Source organism: Hyposmocoma kahamanoa, unplaced genomic scaffold, assembly GCF_003589595.1.
Source record: "Hyposmocoma kahamanoa isolate Upper Pololo Valley unplaced genomic scaffold, ASM358959v1 88, whole genome shotgun sequence".
Taxonomy (NCBI): Eukaryota; Metazoa; Arthropoda; class Insecta; order Lepidoptera; family Cosmopterigidae; genus Hyposmocoma; species Hyposmocoma kahamanoa.
Window position 1 is genome coordinate 16,368,257 of NW_020654466.1, and position 20,994 is coordinate 16,389,250.

Here is a 20,994-nt window from a genome sequence, read left to right on the forward strand (position 1 = left end):
GCATGAATTTTATAAAAGTATTCATATTTATATTCATTTACTCATTGCCACCGTTTATGTTATAAAAGATCTTACTAAATATACGTGTGTTCATATGGTTCGCAAGGTTTAACAATTTCAAAGCGGAACTTATGATTATTTACATTACAATAGGTACAAGTAACTTATATATTTTATATAAACGTTTAAAAAAAATGAAATTAAAATATGAAAATTTAACTCTTGCCTCTAAGCTCCTGACATAAAATTCTAGGGTCGGCGGACTAAAGCACATAGGTCAAAAAAGTGCTTTATTTGTTAATATACTATTATATATTTTTTTGTGTTACTTATAGTGTTGGAAGATGTGAATGGAATGATAAATTTGAAAAAGACGCCACTAGAATAAAGTTACAAATTTATGGAGTAACAAATGAATTTGGCTTATATGCTTTAGCCGGTAGATGTATTAATTTAAATGAATGATGTTGGATTTTGTTTTATGTGCTTTAGTCCGCCGACCCAAGAATTATGGCATATACGAGTAGCATAGATAATCCAAAGTATACATCAACAACAAACAACTTATTATTTGCAATTATTTAAACAGTATTTATAAAATATTGGCACGCAAACAAAAAGGGAGACACGCAATGTTTGTTATACTACTTTTCACTTAGTACTTTTATCACACTTTTATATTTTAATAAGAGAAATTTGAAAATGTACTACGTGTGTTTACAAACTCTACACACACAAATACACTCATGTATTTGTGTGTGTAGAGTTTGTAACCTTTACCATATTTATTAATGTCTGATTTATTTTTATTACATGAATGTTATTATATTATGTATGATATGAAGTATTTTGTATAAGGACCGCATTATTTATTATAGTATTTTGCTGATGTTGGTTGTTATCACAATGACCGGTCATCAGGTGAAATACGGCAAGCGTTTTCTGTTAAACTATTTATTATTTTATTTATTGTTTTAGGTTACATACTTACATATTTATTATTTCATTACTTACAAGTAAAAGCTGTTGGTCGTCCTAACCCATAAACCACGGAATGCATTTTACATTGTCTTTTTAACTATATACCGTTTTACTTAAATTGAGTTAATACACATTTAGTCACAAAATTTACGCAAATTAAAAAATAGTAATTCAAAATTTACTTATATGTTTATTCTACAACACATATAAACCTTTCACGTGAGCTATTTTTTACATATCTTCGTCCTAAGATAAGGTGAGAAGATATCAGTTACATGAGAGAGACAGAGAATTGTGCAGAATTAGATATCCGATATAAAGGTTACATTCTTATCCAATGACAATAAACATAGTATTGATTGAATGATTGATATTGACGTTATCGACGACGTAATTTTGGATAAAACTAGTAGTAGAAAGAATTAGAGAAGACTTTGTAAAGATTAATAGGGTATTTTAATTGATGTTTTTTGTTCCGGTATATCTGATTATTTTGTTAATTTATTGTGTATTTTCAACTAGTTAGTGACAATTCGACAACAGCGCGGTGTCTTTAATGGAAAGTTTAATAGATTTGTAAAATTTATAAAAATACATGTCCGATGTATTTGGAAAATAACAGGTGTTTATACAACTGCTTTACAAAAACAATGTCTTAAAGCAAAATAGTAAATGTTATTGACTATACAGCTTTATTCCGCTAAAAATTTTATTGTGAATGAAACACCGAGCTCCTCATTGACTAAAATGATTACGTGCCATCATTGATATACTTACTGGGTTCGTTGTCTAAGCACGCCAAATATGCTTCAGTGTTTTTTAAATCGTCTTCCTGACGATGAGATGTTTTGACGCATTTTTACCGATATAGAGATAAGGTTCACCCAGATTTGATAAAGTTTATTTAAGATTCAATCAATCGCTATGATATACGTCTAACCATAAATTGTTTGACGGACATCTCACCAGAATTTAATACCTACAAGAAAACAACCAAGTTCCTTGTGTCATCAATCATATAAAATTGAAATCCTGTGTTTAAAGTTCTAATTTATTTACTTCCTGTATTTAACTTTAGAACGAGAAAAACAAAGTTCCAGACACATGCCTGTGTTTGCTGAAGATTTATAATTCGCTACAGATTAGATAAATAAGAGAATCACGTGAACAGATATTTCAAATTCGAAAAAAACAACGTTGCAAATTCAACTAAATCACGCACTCGGAAAATTATAGTGGGGGAAACACTTTGTTAACGACTCCAAAAGCTAATATTTCACTAAAAACCAATTACCCTTTCCTAGTCCTACCCAACTCCATTTCCCTGACATTCGGTAGTAGGGTACGTGTATACACTTTATAAGTGTAAGTTTCCATTTTCAATAAACAAATAACAGGTAAGTTTGGTTAGGTTAGGTTTAAGGTAATTTTTTATTCGTCATTTGAAAATTCCATAGAGTCAGAGGCAAACTCCGCTATTATTATATTCGTAACTAAACTTTGATGTAGGAAATGAAACTATTTTTCCGGGTTTAAATCGCGTAGGTATATTTGTTTTTTGCAGACAAACCAACTTTTCGGGCCCTTTACAGGATGGTCACGGTTGACTATGTTGACTATGTAAGTTGACCATGGACCTGTAAAGCCCGAAACGTTGGTTTGTTTAAAAAAATAAACATACGCGATTTAAATCCGGAAAAATAGTTTCATATCCTATGTGTAACAATCGGAAAAACCTAAGAACTCGATGTAAACTGTGAAGGAGGAAAGAAAATATCGAGAGGTTACCTAATCTCGTCAGGTCCTGAAACCTCATTAGGTCCTAATATCTCGCGCAAGAGGAATCTCTTGCTTGTTGGATATATTTGAGTTGATACTACAGTTACAGTAATATGGATGGATAAATACATACGTCATGCTTCAGCGTGGAATTAAATAACATTCGTGTAAATAGACGAATGAATATTACGCAACTTGTTTAGTGACAACCTTGGTTCACTTGGTTTATGATTATGACATTCTCGAAGCCTGAAAAACATGTTTATTCGTACTTAAAGGCAGTGGATAATAGTCGCAAATAGGTTATTGTAGTTATTTATTGAACTATCTACGGCTTATTAAGAACGACTACATTGTTATTTTTAAGTAGGTTGTTGCTGTTTCCAGTTTGGCGGGAGATGTATTGTTATAAATGTATAAACTTTTTTTGAATAAATGAATTAAAAAAAAAAAAAAAAAATTAATTGAAGTCGTAAGAAAAAAAAAATCCCATTACATATACTCTGTAACTGATTGTTGGGCTTTAGATCAGCAAAAGCATGAGTCAGTGTTATCCTAAACTAGTTCTTAACATCATAAATAAACAATCTTCAGTCGTTATTAAAAGGAGTATTAGTTCATACCTACTTAGATCCATTGTACTGGGTATTTTAGAGAACTCACTGTCTTTGTTTATGGGTTCGAGGAAATTTCGACCGAGTGGTTATCCCAATAAGGTCCTAATTTATTAGCCTTTAAGTGAAACCAAAAATCACTTTCACTTTTGGTCACACACCTCTAATATTGTCTAAAAACACCGCTGTTTCATACATTTGGGTCGAGTGGGTGTTAAAATTGACTTGTATGTGTTAAATTTTTGAATTAACCTTCAAAATCGTCTGTATGAAATGTTAACGTCTTAAACACAAAATACCTCAAGATATGAAGTGCTACAATGAAAATATCGTATACACGTACAAACCAATACCGTTACTAAGCGGGAAAGTCAACTTTCGAGAAAAGGCCATGAATTGTTCGGAAAATACGTTTAAATTTTCGAGATTTTCGTTTAGTGACTATGTAGGTTTTAACGTGTGAAATATTGCTCTGAAAAATTAGTGTAGTGCTAGTTATTATAAGAATTATAATTTCTAGAAAATCTATTCTGTTTAATGCAACTCATTCGATTTATCATTCGTAGGCTTCGATAGAGTTTATGGCTTCTATCTTCGAGTCGTTTCGAAGATTATGATAAATTCAGATATGCGAGGGTTGGCGAAAATCCACCTAAGTTAGACTTGTGTAACCTCGGTTACACAGTACGGCTTCCCAGCTTTAACGCAATGATATTCGTTAAGTGGATTAAAACTGACTTGCTATTGGTAAGGTGTCTCTATACTGATTTTAATTCACATAACCACCCGCTTTTTGCTGTATTTGCTTGTCTCTGACGTAGATCACGAGTTCTTTACCAAGTACTGTTACGCTGAAATTACGGCTTTTTTAAGTAGGTAAACAAAAAAACATTAATGAAAATTGTATAACAAATGAGGTAACTTATATAACAAATTGTAAAGTGGAATCACGGACGAAAGAAAATGTGGTCTGTGAGTGGAAGAGAGCACTTACTCTTCTTTCGAAGTCGGTTAAAAAATAGAGAATTCGTCGGGGATAGTGCAAATCCGTGTATGTAGTAATGGTAAAATGCGTGTATCAGCACTAAACCAAATGTTACAGGAGAGGGATTTAACGTTATTTCAATGGCCACGTCTGTTATTTTTGCACAGTAAGCATTAATTTATGTTGTCTACGAACTGATAAAAATAGATTCCCGTATATCATGCTGATTTAGTTGCCACAACGTATACGCGGATTTGATTTATCCACTAAATTACCGAAATGGAAACACATAATCCAATACTAGTTACGCGTAATTGCGCAATCCCCGACGATATTAATTAATTAATTAATTATATATATAATCTAGTAATTCACTTTTCAAATTCTACAGTTGGCTTCTATAATCTGCCCTAGGAATGCGTTGTGGTTAATTGTGGTTAGAATGAATTCTCGTAGAATCAATGAAGTATGTAGGTACGTAGGGCTCACATTTAATTAATCAAGAACCAATGTCATCAAGTACTTCCTTATAATGAGGTAAAATCAACAGCAATAATATTTATACAAAGAATTCTTACAAAAGGATGTACTCGACATAACTGTCGTAACCTGTCACCATTAAGCAAATGGCATTCCAGGTAGATTATTGAGGTTACAACATAATTATTTATTTATGATAGGAAAGTAATTGTAGAGATACATAATTTTGTGGAAACCTTTGTTGTAAGGTACATTTTTTTACAAGTACCTCTCAGTACCTTTGCCTCAGTGGGCCGTAGACTTTTGGTTCTTACTATAATCCATTTGTTTAGATACTTAACTAAACGTAAACAATCTTGAAATATCTATACAAATATACATTTATAAAATGATTTTTACCACTTCTTGCCCGTGGACCACCTGACTGGTTCAACTGTGTGGACCACGGGCAATTATTTCTTCCCGTGGGTCACCTATGTCCACCTGGATGGAGCGTGGGCAATTATTTCTTCCCGTGGTTCACCTAGGGATTTTTCTTTTCTCGTGAATCACCTTATTATTATAAATCTAAAGATATAAGACTATTTTATTGTCTTTTAATTGAAAATTTTAATGAATTGAATTTGTTGCCAGGAGTTGGCCAAAAGACTAAAATATTAATAAATTAAATTTTAAAAGTATAAAATGAGTAGTCAAGAACTTAATTTCATCATAAGAATAGGTGGCAATAATATTTAAGTACAAGTTTAGAAAAGATTAATGATGTCATGACAATTTTATTTTTGTTATTTCTCTATTTTTATTTTCAAGTTTAGCCAACAGTATACAAGTTTTATAAGTATTGTAAAGTTTGTGGATTTAGTTAAATAATAATATTAATAAATACCACGCAATAAAAATAAAAAAGACTTTCTGTGCATCAAACTCTAAGTTTGCTTATATTTTTTAAAACGATGTATTATAATGGCCAGCATCAAACTGTTAATGTTTGAGGTGGACCAATATAAGTTTTGTGTATTTTTATTTTATGCGTAAGAGGTGAACCACGGGAAGAAATAATTGCCCGTGGTCCCTCCATGTGAACCGACCAAGTGGCTAAGGGCAAGAAGCGATTTTTACTTGCCTTCAAATATAAAACACAAATACTGAGCTTCATATGAAATTGCATGCCTATTTTTATACCTATTGATTTGTAATATATATGTTTCAGTAAAAAAAAATAAAAAATTATCAAGCCTGAAAATGTATAAACTTGAAAAATTCATGGACAGTTTTCTAGTCTCATTTTCTTATAATATAACTGTTAAGGTAACTGGGCTTGCTGACCATTTTCAAATTTTCACATTTCAGTAGTACAGGTGTACAATCTCTATGAGTATGAGAATGAGCATGAGTGCGAGTATGGGTGTATGTGTGTGCATGTGCGTGTATGTATGCAGTTTCTCACATCTGTGGTAGATCTGCATTTAGCTTTTGTATAGATAAAAAAAAATCATGATTGCTACTTTATTGGAGGCAAAAAATATTTGGCATATCTTTTTCAAAACAGTTTAAACCATAAGCACCACTAGATTCTAAAGCAAATTTCATACCTTTTATATTTTTTAGTAGTAGACACCATAATATTGTAATGTATGACAATATGTATATGTTTTTGTGCAAAATACTAAGAGCTCTATCCAAATAATACAAGTTAAGACATTTTTCTTCTAAGTGACAAGTGAATTAGACAAAGTAAGAGAATGCCTAAGTTCCCCTGGCTATATATTTACCTAATACACTTATCGTGTACATGGATGCATCCATGCGCTATGTTTAAAGCACTAACACGCTGAACGTGGTGGAAACCTTGGGTCCGTGGGGGCCACAGGCCACATGGAGGTCACTTAGCTGTTTGTGAAAGATATTTTTTTTATATCGAGAGACGGGACGAACAAAGTCGTGCGCCTAGTCGTAAGTAGTAGTAAGCGACACGCCTATGTTGTAGTGCCACTCAGAGTTTCAAATCGCAAGGATCTGTTAGTAGCAGTAGACATCCTTGTGGAAGAGTTCATACAGGGAAGTATTGCCAACTTACCTATTTCTACCGCCAAGCAGTAATGTGGACTTTATTGTGTTCCGGTCTTGAAGGGTAAAGGTGCTGGTGAAATTACAGGCACATGGGACTTGTCAACTTATGTCTCAGGGCGAAGGGCCCCTCAGATCTTTGCGATTTTAAGCTCTGAGTAGCACTGTAACTGTTATGGGCAGGCGCGTAGCTTACCATCAGGCGCACGACAAGTTCGTCCCGCATCTAGATATTATAAAAAAAATATTTGAGAGGCTCTGCTACTGCGCCCGTCACCCAGAGACTCAAGCATCAAACATTATCAGTCTTCGGGCATAATGATTTCTACATTTAAGTAGAGGAGCTGATAGTAGACAATTCCTATTTTTTTTTCATATATATTGCACAATTTTAGTATACTATTCCTTGTGCAATCAAGAATAATACAATGAAGTCAATGGTATTTTTATAACTAGATATACATGCGTACATATTTTTCTAAATGGTTTTCCTTATAGTTCTGCCACCGATATTTGTTCAGATTTTTAATACGTATCTAGATTGTACATATCTCAAAACTGAATATCCAGTCATAATATACAGTAATTTATCGAGTATTTTGATTATTAAAATATTTAGAGATAGATTCATGTGTTTTTTTATTTTTCTTTTTCTGGCATTCGATTTGTTCGCTTTCGGTCAAGGTTGTTCATTTTAGTGTAAATATTCGACGAAAAATAAGTAAAAAGTTTAACTTTTGGGAAGAAACGGTTTGCTCGTACAATTTGTAAAGACAGGTACGGGATAAATTGTTATTATATTGAAGTTACTATAATAGCAATAACAATGACCGCTCGGAACTTTATAAAAAAGGTAATTTGTTGATAAAGCAACACGATAGGGATACTTTTCTCACGGTACAAAAGATGGCGTGTGTCGTGCTCGCATTTCGTTCGCTTGATATTGAAGGCTATCACGAACGTAATTATGACTTTACAGTTTAAAAACGAAGGATTATCAACACGTGTTAAGTAAATTTGGCCGTTGGTGGGATGTCGTGGCTTCGAATGGCCAGTACGTCCGTGACTTCTTCGTGAATCTTTTTTTTTTAATTATGGTTTATTTTTCCACGTAATCTCCCTTTAACTCTATACGCCTCGTTCAGCGATATCCCAACTTCTACGAGGCATGAAAAAAATATTTTTTGTCAAATTGAAAAATAAGCCTCTGTGTCGTGCACCAAATGAGGAGATTCGCTCTGGAACTTTTGGAGGGAAAAGTGTCGTTTTTATTTTGACTTTCAATTATTTTGTGAAATCTAGTTTAAAGTGGAATAGGATAGTGCTATTGTGCCTTAATCGAAGATTATAACGCGAAATTATACGAATCTCGAACTAAAATACACGTATCGGCCCGTTTTAAGGAATCCCGAGTCAATCCAAGCACGCCGCCTCAAATTGCCTATCCTCTTTGTGGCGGCCATATAATTACAGAAACATAATTAAACTTCATGTTTAGGCTGATGGCTTTGCCAAAGCCTTAATAAAAAAAAAAAAAAATAACAAATGAGGAAGTGACACCTATCACTTCCTCATTTAATGCAAATCGATAAAAAATCAGATAAAAATGCTAAATCTGGTGAATACGGGAGGGTGTGTCAAGAGTTCGTATCATAATTCGATAAGTTTATATGTTCAGATATTGCAGATGAGAAATGGAATACTCGAAAATCCGTTTTCTCCGTTATAAAAAAATATACCGACCTCGCCTAACTTATTAACTTAATTTTTTTATATTTTCGCGCTAATTTTAAAAGTAACGTCAGTTGTTTAGGAGTTCTGAATAAAGAAATAACAATAAATTCCGAAAAAAGTGTTTCTTTAACCTCAAAGTTACGTATTTATGAAAAACCGCCATCGTAAGTTAGATACGGAGAAAACGGTTCGTGAAAAGAGCAAAAACTCTGTTTAAGGTAACATCTCCCGCGGGAGTGTCTTACATAAATAAAACAATCCACAACGATTGAACATTTCAAGGCCTTAAGGTTACATTTTCTTCATAAATAGTAAATAAAACTTTGATAGTAGTGACCACCAGTTACATGGCACATTTTCCACATTCCAAAAATGGAACCTACTCGATTCATTACGTGTTCAAAACACCTATTGTATATATTATTTTTATAGAAATTATAACATCAATTCTATTTATTTTCATCTGTAAAGAAGCATAATCATCGGCCTCAAAGACAACGAACTTGAGTTTATTTTTAATTCGTTTTTTATGGAATTCCGAATGGTGAGTTGTGATATCGAATAAGAATAGTTTTAAACAAGGACAAGGTCCTCGGTTTCCGCGCAAACATTTTTATAGATTTAATTCATTGCTACTGGCCGGACAACTCGTGTTTGTTGTTGAGACAACGTCCTTGATATTTATATATAAAAGGTCTATATCTCTTCCTATAGAAATACGTGTAAGTTATCAAAGTTGTAAATTAAATAAGCATCTGAATTGTAAGCACCTTATTGGAATTGCTAACTGCCAAAGTAGCAGAATTTGCTAATCAGTTTATCCAATTCCTGGTACAATAGAAAAAACCTTATTCTAGGACATATAACGATACATATATTTGGCCTCTTAGTGTTCACAAAAACCAGTTGTGGGTAACTATAATTTAGGTGTTCAAAATATAATAAAAAAGTAAGTAAGAAAAACACCTAACAAAATAGCTTTATTATCGTCGCAGTACCTAATGGTTATATCAAGGTCAATCTGGATCGATTAGATATCTATATCTTTTATATTACTAATTGGATGTCACACTCTCGTGATATTTTATATTTAAGAGAAGTTACACGGTTTAGCAGCGACACAAACAACGTTTGTGAAACCCGTCATTGCAAGACTTGCGATTTATAATAGGCGACTGCATCGATGCAAAGGCGCGACTGCATCGATGCAAACGCGCAACTGCAACGATGATAAAAACGTGCAACGCGTCTGCGTTTGCATTGCGATTGTATTGCTGCTTAAGGGCTCTTACACATAAACACGATACGACGTTGCGTAGCACGACGACGTCGTACCCTAGCGAGCCTTATGGGCTCTTACACAAACACACACAAGCGACGCCGTATCGTGTTTATGTGTAAGAGCCCTAAGTCGCGCGTGCGTGTAAAGGTAGACGATTAGCGACTGTATCGTGACTAAATCGCTGCAGATACGCTGCTAAAAGTCGCTGCCTGTAACCGCTCTAAGAATGTGCGAATTAGCTTAACCTTGGGACTATCGGCGTCAGGGTCATTATAGAAGTATAATCGTTAATAGAACGAAGTGATATTTTCGACATATTAAATTCACTGCTTTATGTATTGCGAGTAAACATATATGGTGAACACGAGTTATTGAAATGGGAACGATCTCAAAATAGGTCGGGGGAAAAAGGACCACGTAAATGGATGAAATTTCCGGTCTGTTTCTCCGTTCAACTTTTTTTTGGAATGGCATTGGTGTTTTTAAAAACGTATTCTGATTTCAATTTCAAAATTTATAAAAGGAAGAGACTGATCCTAGTTTTACGATGTACACATAATATAGAAGACAGCATACAATATATTATCTTAATAAAAAGAGACTTCCGATTGTAAAAGACTGGAAACTTCTTTCAATAATATTTGACTGCGAAATATATTCAAATCGATGCTCTGTAATATTTACACAGCTGATTTAAACGTTTATCAACGCGTATGAGATTCCGTATGGCATGGTCTTTGGATGTCACTGAATTCAAAGAGGCTAAGATGGGGGGCTTTAATTTACAGATAATATGGTAGTCTGAATACATATTTCAACCGTAATTTCTTAATAGCGACTGCTACTTTACTCTACCGAGTTCTTTGTAGAAGAGATCGTCTAGGGAAGTATTGCCACCTTACCTGTAAGCATTACTGTATTCCAGTTTTGAGAGATAAGGTTGTTGGTCAAATTGCGGGTACATGCCACTTGTCAATTATATCTCAGGGCGACAGGCATAGTGTCAGTGCCCCTCAGATCTTTGCGATTTAAAACTCTGAGTGATACTGCAATTAATGTGTCAGGCGTGTCGCTTATCACTTAAAAAAAAGGGTAACGTTCAGCAAGTGTCTGAACTTTTAAAAAGAGCGCTTTAAGGCTAGTTGAATAAGTTTCCAATATAACAAAAGTTGTACTACAGTGCTATTGGCACAATAATGTTCCAGAATGTGTGTCTACGGTCGCCACTGACCGAACGGTTCAACGAACTACAGGAAGCGATACAAAAAACAACTATTTTAAAATCATTCTCGCGTCCATCTTGGCGCGCCAATTGAAAAACATATCGTAAACGAGCGTAAAATATCTTTAGGTATTATACTGGTAGTATAATACGCGGTATAGTAAATTGTTTTAAATGCGTTTTAATATATTCGTACTGTTTTAAGAAAGATTTAAATAAAGTTAAACTTGAAAAATCTTTTACGTTATATTCAAAATATGTATTTTTGCGTTAAAATTATAAGAAGGCGCTCTGCCCTTATATTGTCTGTAAAAGTCACTGACGAAATTTTGCTCTTGTACAGAATATTTCATGTCATTTTATACTAGATGTTTATGTATTTTTTATTGATTGTTTAGTATCATTTGACAACCTCGGTGGCCTAACAGCTTACACTGCCACTGTGGGCGTTGGAAATGAACTTTTCTAAATTGGTTCTAGTCTGGGTGTTCTGGGAAGTGCCGAAGTATTCAGTTGCTCTGGTATTTATAGTACAGGGAATTCCCTAGTTTGAGACCAGACAATTGGTTGGTTGTCTAGCACGTATAATATTATATTTATATTAATAATCTTATATTTATTTTGATTCATTTTTTCTCTCTCTCTTTCTAATTCTGTTTTGAAATTGCCTTTTTTGTTGTAACCTTGTCCGTTTTAAAGCCAAAGACAACAACCTTGTCAGTGGCTGAAACGCTATAACCCAAAAACAAATAAGAATCTATGTTAAATGCCCGCGGCTTCGAATTTTTTAAGTGTTCCTAGTGATAAGCTGCATGCCTGTCCATAGCAGTTGTAACTGTGCCACTCAGAGCTTCAAATCGCAAAGATCTGAGGGGCACTGCCACTGCTTCTGTCACTCTGAGACATAAGTTGACAAATTCCATGGGCCTGTAATTTCACCAGCACCCTTACTTTTCAAAACTGGAACGCAGTAATGGTCACATTACTATTTGGCGGCAGAAATGGGTAAGGTGGCAGTACTACCCTGGACGAACTCTTTCACAAGGAGCTCTAATGCTACTAAATCGTATGTATAGAATGAGCACATGTGTACTTCGAGTAGTCTTCTGTATTATACTTATTTTCATACTTTTATTGGTTCTCGATACAAACTTTAATCCTCTACTTCACTTCCTTTGAGATTTCTTTTTTGGAAAAAAGTCCCATCTATCTCTATAACAAAACTCACCAAAATTGGTTCAGCCGTTTAGGCGTGAAAACGTAACAGACAAACTGAGTTACTTTTGCATTTATAATATTAGTTTTGGATTATATTTATATATAATCCAAATGGATATTTTGGAGCGCAACATAATAATGCATTTATAATGTAAGAGCTTCAAGCTGGTGAAGGTCCCAGTGGATTACATGAAAGTATTACTTGCTGTCATATTAAATGCCATCATGCATTCATTGTTGTTAGCCTCGTAGGTGATTTGCATGTAATTACCTACTAGGCTATATAACGTGAATCCTGAATATTCAATTCTGTTTTAATTCAGTTGTAACAAAAATTCAAAACCGAGAAAATTATGTTTAAAGAAATACAATTTTAAAAATATCTACTTTTTTCTTGCGGTAACTTCATACTTCATCCTTTTTTTTTTAAATCATGGTATTAATAACTTTTTTTTGAAAGGGCGCCCTTTCAATCGACTACGGCAGAATTGTATTTTAACATTTGTTACCCCAGTTTGGCGTACAGTCGCTGGTTTGAGTCCAGCCGGATCGAAGGAACTTTTCTGTTTTATTCGTTCTTTGTATCAATAATAAAAACGAACTAGTGGAGTATTTTCACAAAAATATTATGAATTAAATGAAGAGTTCGTTCAGAGAAGTAATGGCGCCTTATCTCTTTCTGAAGCCAAGCAATAAATAATTGCCTTACGGTTTTGAAGGGTAAGGGTGCTAATGAAATTACAGGCACATAAGTCCTATGTGGGACCATGTCCAGGGATGTACTCTTCCCTTCTTATGGTAAGTAATATGACAAGACAGATATGCTCTAAGCTGAGTAGCTTTAGCAATAGGTGCGTTATGGTGATCACTTGATTAGTTAGCACCTAAAATCGAACGGCCGCCATTTTGAATTATTTAACTGTATTACTATTTCAAATACAAATTCAAATTCATTTATTCTCAGACCAATTAGTCCATATTTGTTAGTCTGTTATCTTACGAACTCAGTTAGTAGAAAGAAGAAGAACAATTACAATACGTTAAATTAAATTACATTATTATCATAAATACATTATCATGTAATTATTAATACACAGATCGAACACTCAGAAAAAATTCCTTCGATCCGGCCGGATTCGAACCGACATCTTCTAGTATACCGTGTCTGACGCTATACCAACTAAGCCACGGAACGAACCAGCGGACCTCATGAATTTTTCTATGTGCTTGTTGTCGTATCTTTGTATTTGGTTTTACAACGACTTTTTTAAAAATAATTATAACAAACTAGTCGAGTAATTTCACATAAAAAGTAATTGAATATCAATTCAATAAAAATTGAAATACCTACATTATTATACGTTCACGTGTAACACGGTGAACCTATATTTCAGGGACGTTTGTCTTTCCAAGTGATCAGATTTCCTTTAGACACTGAATGTTCGGTGATAAGACTTTAGTAGGAGTAGCGCTCCTTGTGAAGAGTTCGTCCAGGGAAGCACTCTTCCCTCCTTATCATAACTAACATAATCGAAATTTTTAACAAAATCGAGTTGTTAACATATCTGGGATCAGTGAAACGAGATCTGCAACCCCCTCTAATTGGTTTTTTTTTATATCTTGTTTAGTTTCAGTTTTATTGTTAAGAAAATTCAAAGTGATTAACATTTTTTAGGTCACAATAAAACTTTAGGCGACACAGGGTCTCCCTAGTGCGGGGCTATGTTGAGTGTGAGCGTTATTATTATGAGCGTTATTATTATTAGGTGCTACCGAAATGCAAATGCGTGAGTTATGCTAAGGACATTACTGCCACCTTACCTGTTTCTGCCGCCAAGGAGAATATGTATAGAGGTAGGCGTTTAAACGAAAAGCACTTAAAAATTTTCATTTTAAGCGTAAGCGTTGGTCACTGGTCAGTTCTATAGATACCCAATAATTTCATTTTTTACAACGTGCCTAAGTTTCAAGTAGCGCCGTCTATGTTTCCTAAACAAATTAATTCAACATAACGTTGCAAGCTTTTTTAAACGTTTTTCTAAACGACTTTTTAAGCGTCAAACTAAAAAAGCGTTTTACGTCAAAAGCGCTTTTACAAGCACGCTTTTTAAACGTACGTTTTAACGTTAATAAAATAAGCAGTTTTTTCCATTTCAACGGTTAACAACTACAAAATTTAAACAACTTATGTTTTTAAACGCCAATGAACAAAATGTTAATATAATAATGTTATGTCATAAATAAAAATATAACTCTTTTTACAAAAAAATTACTTATTTTAAAACTTTTAGTGGTCTACTTTTGCGTTTCGCTATCAATTAAACAACGTTGCAAACTTTTTTAACATAAAAAAAGTCTATGCGCTTAAACGTTTTCTAAATGGTTTTGTTAGCTTCAAGCTAAAAGGCGTTTAAGTGAAAAAGCGTTCAAAAAAGCACCATTTTTTTAAAAAAAAAAACGTTTAACCGTTTAAAAAAATAAGCAGCTTTTCCCATCTCTAGTAATGTAAGCATTACTGCGTTTCGGTTTTTAAGCGTAAGAGTGCTGGTGAAATTACAGGCACATGGGAGTTGTCAACTAATGTCTCAGAGTGACGGGCGCAGTGGTAGTGACCCTTCAATTTTTATGATTTAAAGCTCTGAGTGGCACTGTAACACCTATTAACAGGCGTGTCGCTTACCACCAGGCACACGACTTGCTCGTCCCGTCACTTGATATTATAAAAAAAAAACGAAACCGCGGGCACCAGCTAGTATTTAACATAGATTGTTTTCTTTTGTTTTTGGCGTTTATCGTTTCAACCACTGACAAGGTTTTTTGTCTTTAAAACGGACAAAGTTACAACAAAAAAGGCAATTTCAAATCAGAATTAGGAAGAGAGTGAAAAAAATGATCAGAATAAACATAAGACTATTAATATGAATATAATACGTGCTAGACAACCACACCAATTGCCTGATCTCAAACTAGGGAATTCCCTGTACTATGAATACCAGAGCAACTGAATACTTTGGCACTTCCCAGAACACCCAGACAAGAGCCAATTTAGAAAAGCTCATTTTCAGCGACCACAATGCAAGCCGTTAGACCACCGAGGTTGTCAAATATATTATCATTTCACAAACTCGAACCAAAAATGTTTATGGTATATTAAAAACATCATAATATTTTATAAAATAAAAACTTGTCTTAACAGTGTAATTTTAGTATTGTTAAGTGCAGTATTACTATGTCTACTTCAAGTAAGTGTTCCGGTCGATTCCCAGACGTGTTGAGTTACGTATACAGCTATCAATTCAAGAGGTCTGGTTAATCGGTTATGAAAATAATTGTACTGCAGTTTAAGTAGGCATATCATGTTCTATGTAATGTTATATCGGTTATGACATTAATATGATGTTATTGATGGTGACAATCTTAGGAAGGAGAAGTAAATTTGGACCCTATGGCGTCACTTTATAGAGCAAAGTTCTATTGACTACACCAATGATATTAAGTTACAAAACTAACGTGTTAGCAAATGTCGGTAAAGACTTTGATTGCTTAGCAGAACATTAACTTGTCTACATTCTAATTTAAGTAATATTTGTTTTTAGAAAGGCTTCATTATTTAATAATTTTTTAGACCTGCCCTAACCACATTTTATGCTTTCTCGATAACGTAATCCCAGTATAATAATCAACGAATGCGATTCAATGTTCTGTATCTGTCTTGTTGAGCAGTAAACGAGGTAAGATAACATTTTATCCTCTTGTAATTCAATAGTCGTTGATTACTATAGTCGTCATTGAACTTGATAGGTTTTCTGTGTTATACGGTTTACTGTACTCATATTGATCGTGGGATGTTTTGGTTATCTATAAGTAATAACGGTAAGCAAAACAAGATATTCAAAGATACATAGCAACAGGTTATATGTACGCTAAATGTAGGTATGACGGTAGATATGGCATTTTATATCAGTGTTGGTATAAATATTTTAGTCATAAAATTCGAAATATTAAATAACCAAAAGAATATCGAGTTTTATAGCCAAACTTGTTAAGGCCATTTTTTAACTGTCACCATCATCAACCCATTTATACGTCACACTGCTGGGTACGGGTCTCCTCTCAGGCGAGGGTTTTAGGCCGTAATCCACCACGCTGGCCCAATACGCGTTGGGGTACCAACACGTTTTCCGAGAGTTGTGAACCTTCTTCGACATGCAGCCTTCGTCACAATGGTTTCCCTCACCGAAAAGCTCATGATAAATTTCAAATGAAATTTCGCACATAAATTCCGAAAACTTTTTTTTGAACTACCTCCATGGCCCAACGGTTACCATGCCGGCAGTCCGTGGCAGTCCACGCAGAGGTCCCAGGTTCGATTCCCGGGCCGGGAGAAATATTTGTATGGCCTACAGTTATTTCTCTCGTGAATTTGGGTGTAATTTGTGGTTGTCTATGTGTATGTCCATGGCAGCCGCGACACAGGGTTTCTCTAGTGCGGGGGCTATGTTGAGTGTGTGCGTTAAAAAAAAAACAGATGTGCGAAACCGGATTCGAAACCACGGCCTCTTCTTGAGAGGTGGTAGGTCAAAACATTAGCCTACCACGGCTTTTTTAACTGTACATTTTAACTGCACCAGTGGTAATCACTGTCTTGAAACCTAACACAATTTTAGTTTAAAATAAAGAACTTTGAGAAATTAAATATGTATTAAAGAAAAATAATCCGACCAAAACAAGATGTAAAACGATTGCTTTTGTATTTTATTCGTAGTGCCTGTCACGGTTCATCTCGGTATTATTCCCAATACAATTGAACATAACGGGTCATAATTTTGTCAATAGCCATAGTCAAAGAGTCTATAATAGTGGAAGCTCAGGATGCGGGCTTCCTGCGCTCTCAGCATAGACGAGTAATCCAACACGTATTGACATTAGAATGCTCTACAGCGCTGTTTTAACTGAATGTACATATTTAAAGTATGTAAATCATGGTACAGGCATTAAATTACAATAATAGAGGACGAGGCACAAATAAAAACTATATGGCGAAGAGCTCATGTAATACGCTTGTATTAAATTGGTTATTCGAGGCACTGATGTTACACTAAAGTACAACCATTTTATAAGCGCCTAACACTTTTGTCCGATGTGACACACTGAGTTGCCTTTCCATAGTGCCTTCTAGAGGTGGAACGAAAAGGGCTTAAAAAAGTTTGTTTTTTAATATAAGCACACAAGCATGATCATAATTTTAAGTCGTAAGTGTTTCTCAGTTCAATACTCAACAATTTAATTTTTTGCAACGCACCAAGTGTAAACCTATGTTTCATAAACAAACTAATTCGTCGATCTGAATAATAATGTTTTAAATAAAAATAAAACTTGTGTTTTACAAATAAACTTACTTATCTTAATACCTTTAGTGGTCTACTCTCGTTTTTTGGGCGTCATTTGAATATTGCAAGCTTAAACTTTTTTCTAAACGATTGTATAAAGCTTCAATGTAAAAAGCGTTTAAGTGCAAAGCGCTTTTATAAGCGTGCTAAAAAAGTACAAGAGTTTAAAATTAATAAGCAGTTTTTTCTATCTCCGATGCCTACGGAGCAACTATCTCTTTTACTCTTTTGAAAAAATGACAACAAAGCGAATTTATTTGACAGAGCAATTGGATTAAGATCGTGTTATAAGATTAGAGTACATATCTAATTAACAATGCAAGTGAGAAGGTAGATTGTTTAGACTCGGTAGTAAATATACCGTAAGAATAACGTTTTATAATTAATTGGTAGTAGTATAAAATATTTGTAGTGGTATATAAAATTTGTTTTTTGTAAAAATAATAATGGCAGGCAAATTTGTCAGTTTTTTTTTTAATTTGTTATTTATTTAGGAACTTTTATACACTTTTATACAATGCATATAGCAGTCCATCGTTGCATCATCTGCTGGAGAGCTGATTCAAGAAAAATATCAACAGTCTTTTTGCCCGTTTCGTTCGGGGTTGCCCAGTATATTATTCAAAGCACCCACAGAGGTTCGAGTAATCTGCATGTCTCTCATCATCAACGCCGATCTCTGTTGCTTTTACCGGACACATTACCACAAACCTCACAATTTGGTCGCATTTGTTTCAGTGATTGCCTGGTTTTCAATGGTTATTTCTGTGGTTGTCATTAGTGGACTAATCCATGCAATATTAGTGCATTCATCCGTAATTACACTGCTGCACAAAGATTTTTGTTGAAGTTGAGTCTTCAACCCGCTTTTCTTTGAGAATATTGACTCTATCTGCTTGAACAATAACAAGTATCTACATAATTGACGCGAATTATGTCGCGATTTAGAATTATTTTTGTAAAATCATGTATTAATAAATTTAGTCTGTTATGATACCTAAGAGCAGGGAACTAACATAGCAGTCCAGGCATCTCAAATTCTGAAGGTGAGATGTCAGGCGTCTGCTGGGAGTGCACTGGTTGGTCGGCACTACAGTTGGTAATTTTGCACAATATTTGTTACTAATTAGATACAGTATTTGTTGACTAGACAACCTGACGATAGAGTATGACCAATCAGTAACAGAATTAGAATGACACCCGCCATTTGTACTAAAGGTATAAGGGGGCATGAAGCGGTGGCAGAGGAAGGGCTGAAGGTGTGTGTGTGGAGGCCCATCATAGGGATCAGAAGATCCCGCTATTTCATATCCAGAGGATCGATATGAGGTTAAGGGCTTTTTTTTTTACTATTAGGACCATTATAGTTTTCCTATGAAGTAGAATGGAGTTAAAAGAAGTTGTGATAGAAAGAAAGTCGCTGTAATTACATTATGATTGGACCTTAGTGCTTGCCGACAATAATAATGTTGTATATTTTTCTCCACTGGAATGTATTCCATTTAATAGAATCGTATAACGTAGTGAGTCGCGAAAATGAGGAGAGTAACTTTTATTTGGTACAGCCTTTAATTGTTTTTTTTTTGTTATTTAGACAGCAAGCAAGCATACGACCCGCCTGATGGAAAGCGGTCATCGTCGCTTATGAACGCCTGCAACACCAGAGTTACGAGCGCGTTGCTAACCTTTTAGAACCCTTTTCAAACCCATTTTGAGGGACTCCATGATGTATTCCTACGGGAAAACCCCAACAGGGAGTTCATTCCACAACCTAATTGTATTACCTCTGTTGGCGTCTTTACCACCTACACCGAGAGGTTGGCTGTATCTACCGACATTATATTTTTTAAATATGTATTATTGTGTACAGTAATACCTTATCAGTTAGCGAGGATTTTGTTATTTCGAATTGCCTGAGGACATTATCCACGTGCGTACTCTTATAACTTACTCATTTTTGTAAACTCTTTACTGGGTCAGTCAAGCGTCTATCAAATTTGACAATCTGGACTGTTTACAAGTCATTTTGCAAGCAGCATAGAGGTAAATTCCAATTTCAAGGGTCAAGCTTGACGTACTCTTGAACCTGTGGGATGATAACGCTTTTTTTTTAATTTATCTACTTTGAATTTTCTTTTGCATTGTAACGCAAACGAATCATAAAAATTGTACCTCAGTCTAATAATTCTGTTACATTTTAATGTTTCAGCAAACTTGAAGTGAATTACGACAGAGTAGATTCAATAAAGATTTATAATTTTTATGAACTTAATAAAAATGATGCATTATGTTTAATCGGTTCTGTCAGGAACTGTTTTCTCAACAATAAAAAAATCCAATATCGTGACCATGCCCACAAAAAGTGTGGTAAGATTTGGAATTTTATTTCTTTATCGTTATTTATCGTGTGTTATGTCGTGGCTTGCATTTAATACTAAAACAGTTTATTACATGCGTGTTTGTTATAAATTTTAACAGTCACGTGTTCGCAATGTGTTTTTTGTTTGCTTATCAACCATCAGCCATCGATTAAGTTTTAAAATTTCAGTGGCACCCATTTGATAACCTCATATGAAGCATAAAATGGTTTCATTTTAATATGGGTACTTATATTTATGTGTATACTCGTATAAATAATCATCAAAGACATTCGTAATCAACTATTCGTATACATTAATGGTGAGTGGGGAGATGCTCTTCAAATGCCTTGTGTAAGATAGACATGTCTTTAGTACTAGGTACTAAGGTGATCACTTGATCGGCCGCCAACTTGAACGATTTAAAGGACATTTGTCTTTCCAAGTCTGTACAGGTATCCTTCAGACATGGAGTGTTCGGTGATAAGGTTTTAGTAGCAATGGAGCTCCTTACTCCTTCCTCCTTCTCATAACTAACGTAATCAAAATATTTCACGAAATTGAGTTATTAACATGTCTGGAATCAGCGAAACAAGATCTGTAACCCCTTCTAATATTTTTTTTTATATCTTTTTCAGTTGTATTGTTAAGCAAATCAAAGTGATTAACATTTTTAGGTGACAATAAAATTTTAGGTGCTAGTATCTTGAAAATCACCGAAATGCAAATGCGTTAGTTATGACAAGGAGGGCAGTGATCATCATCATCATCATCATCATTACAGCCAAAGACGTCCACTGCTGAACATAGGCCTCCCCCAAAGAATGCCACAACTATCTATCCTGCGCCGCTTGCATCCAGCGGATGAAGGAGGGTAGTACTGCG

The 20,994-nt window shown here is 34.5% G+C and overlaps 1 protein-coding gene across 6 annotated transcripts in view; it reads right to left on the bottom strand.

The window, feature by feature from the left end:
* Positions 1-20,994, bottom strand: part of LOC113235729 — a 106,657-nt gene that overhangs the window by 4,089 nt on the left and 81,574 nt on the right. The window lies entirely within an intron of this gene.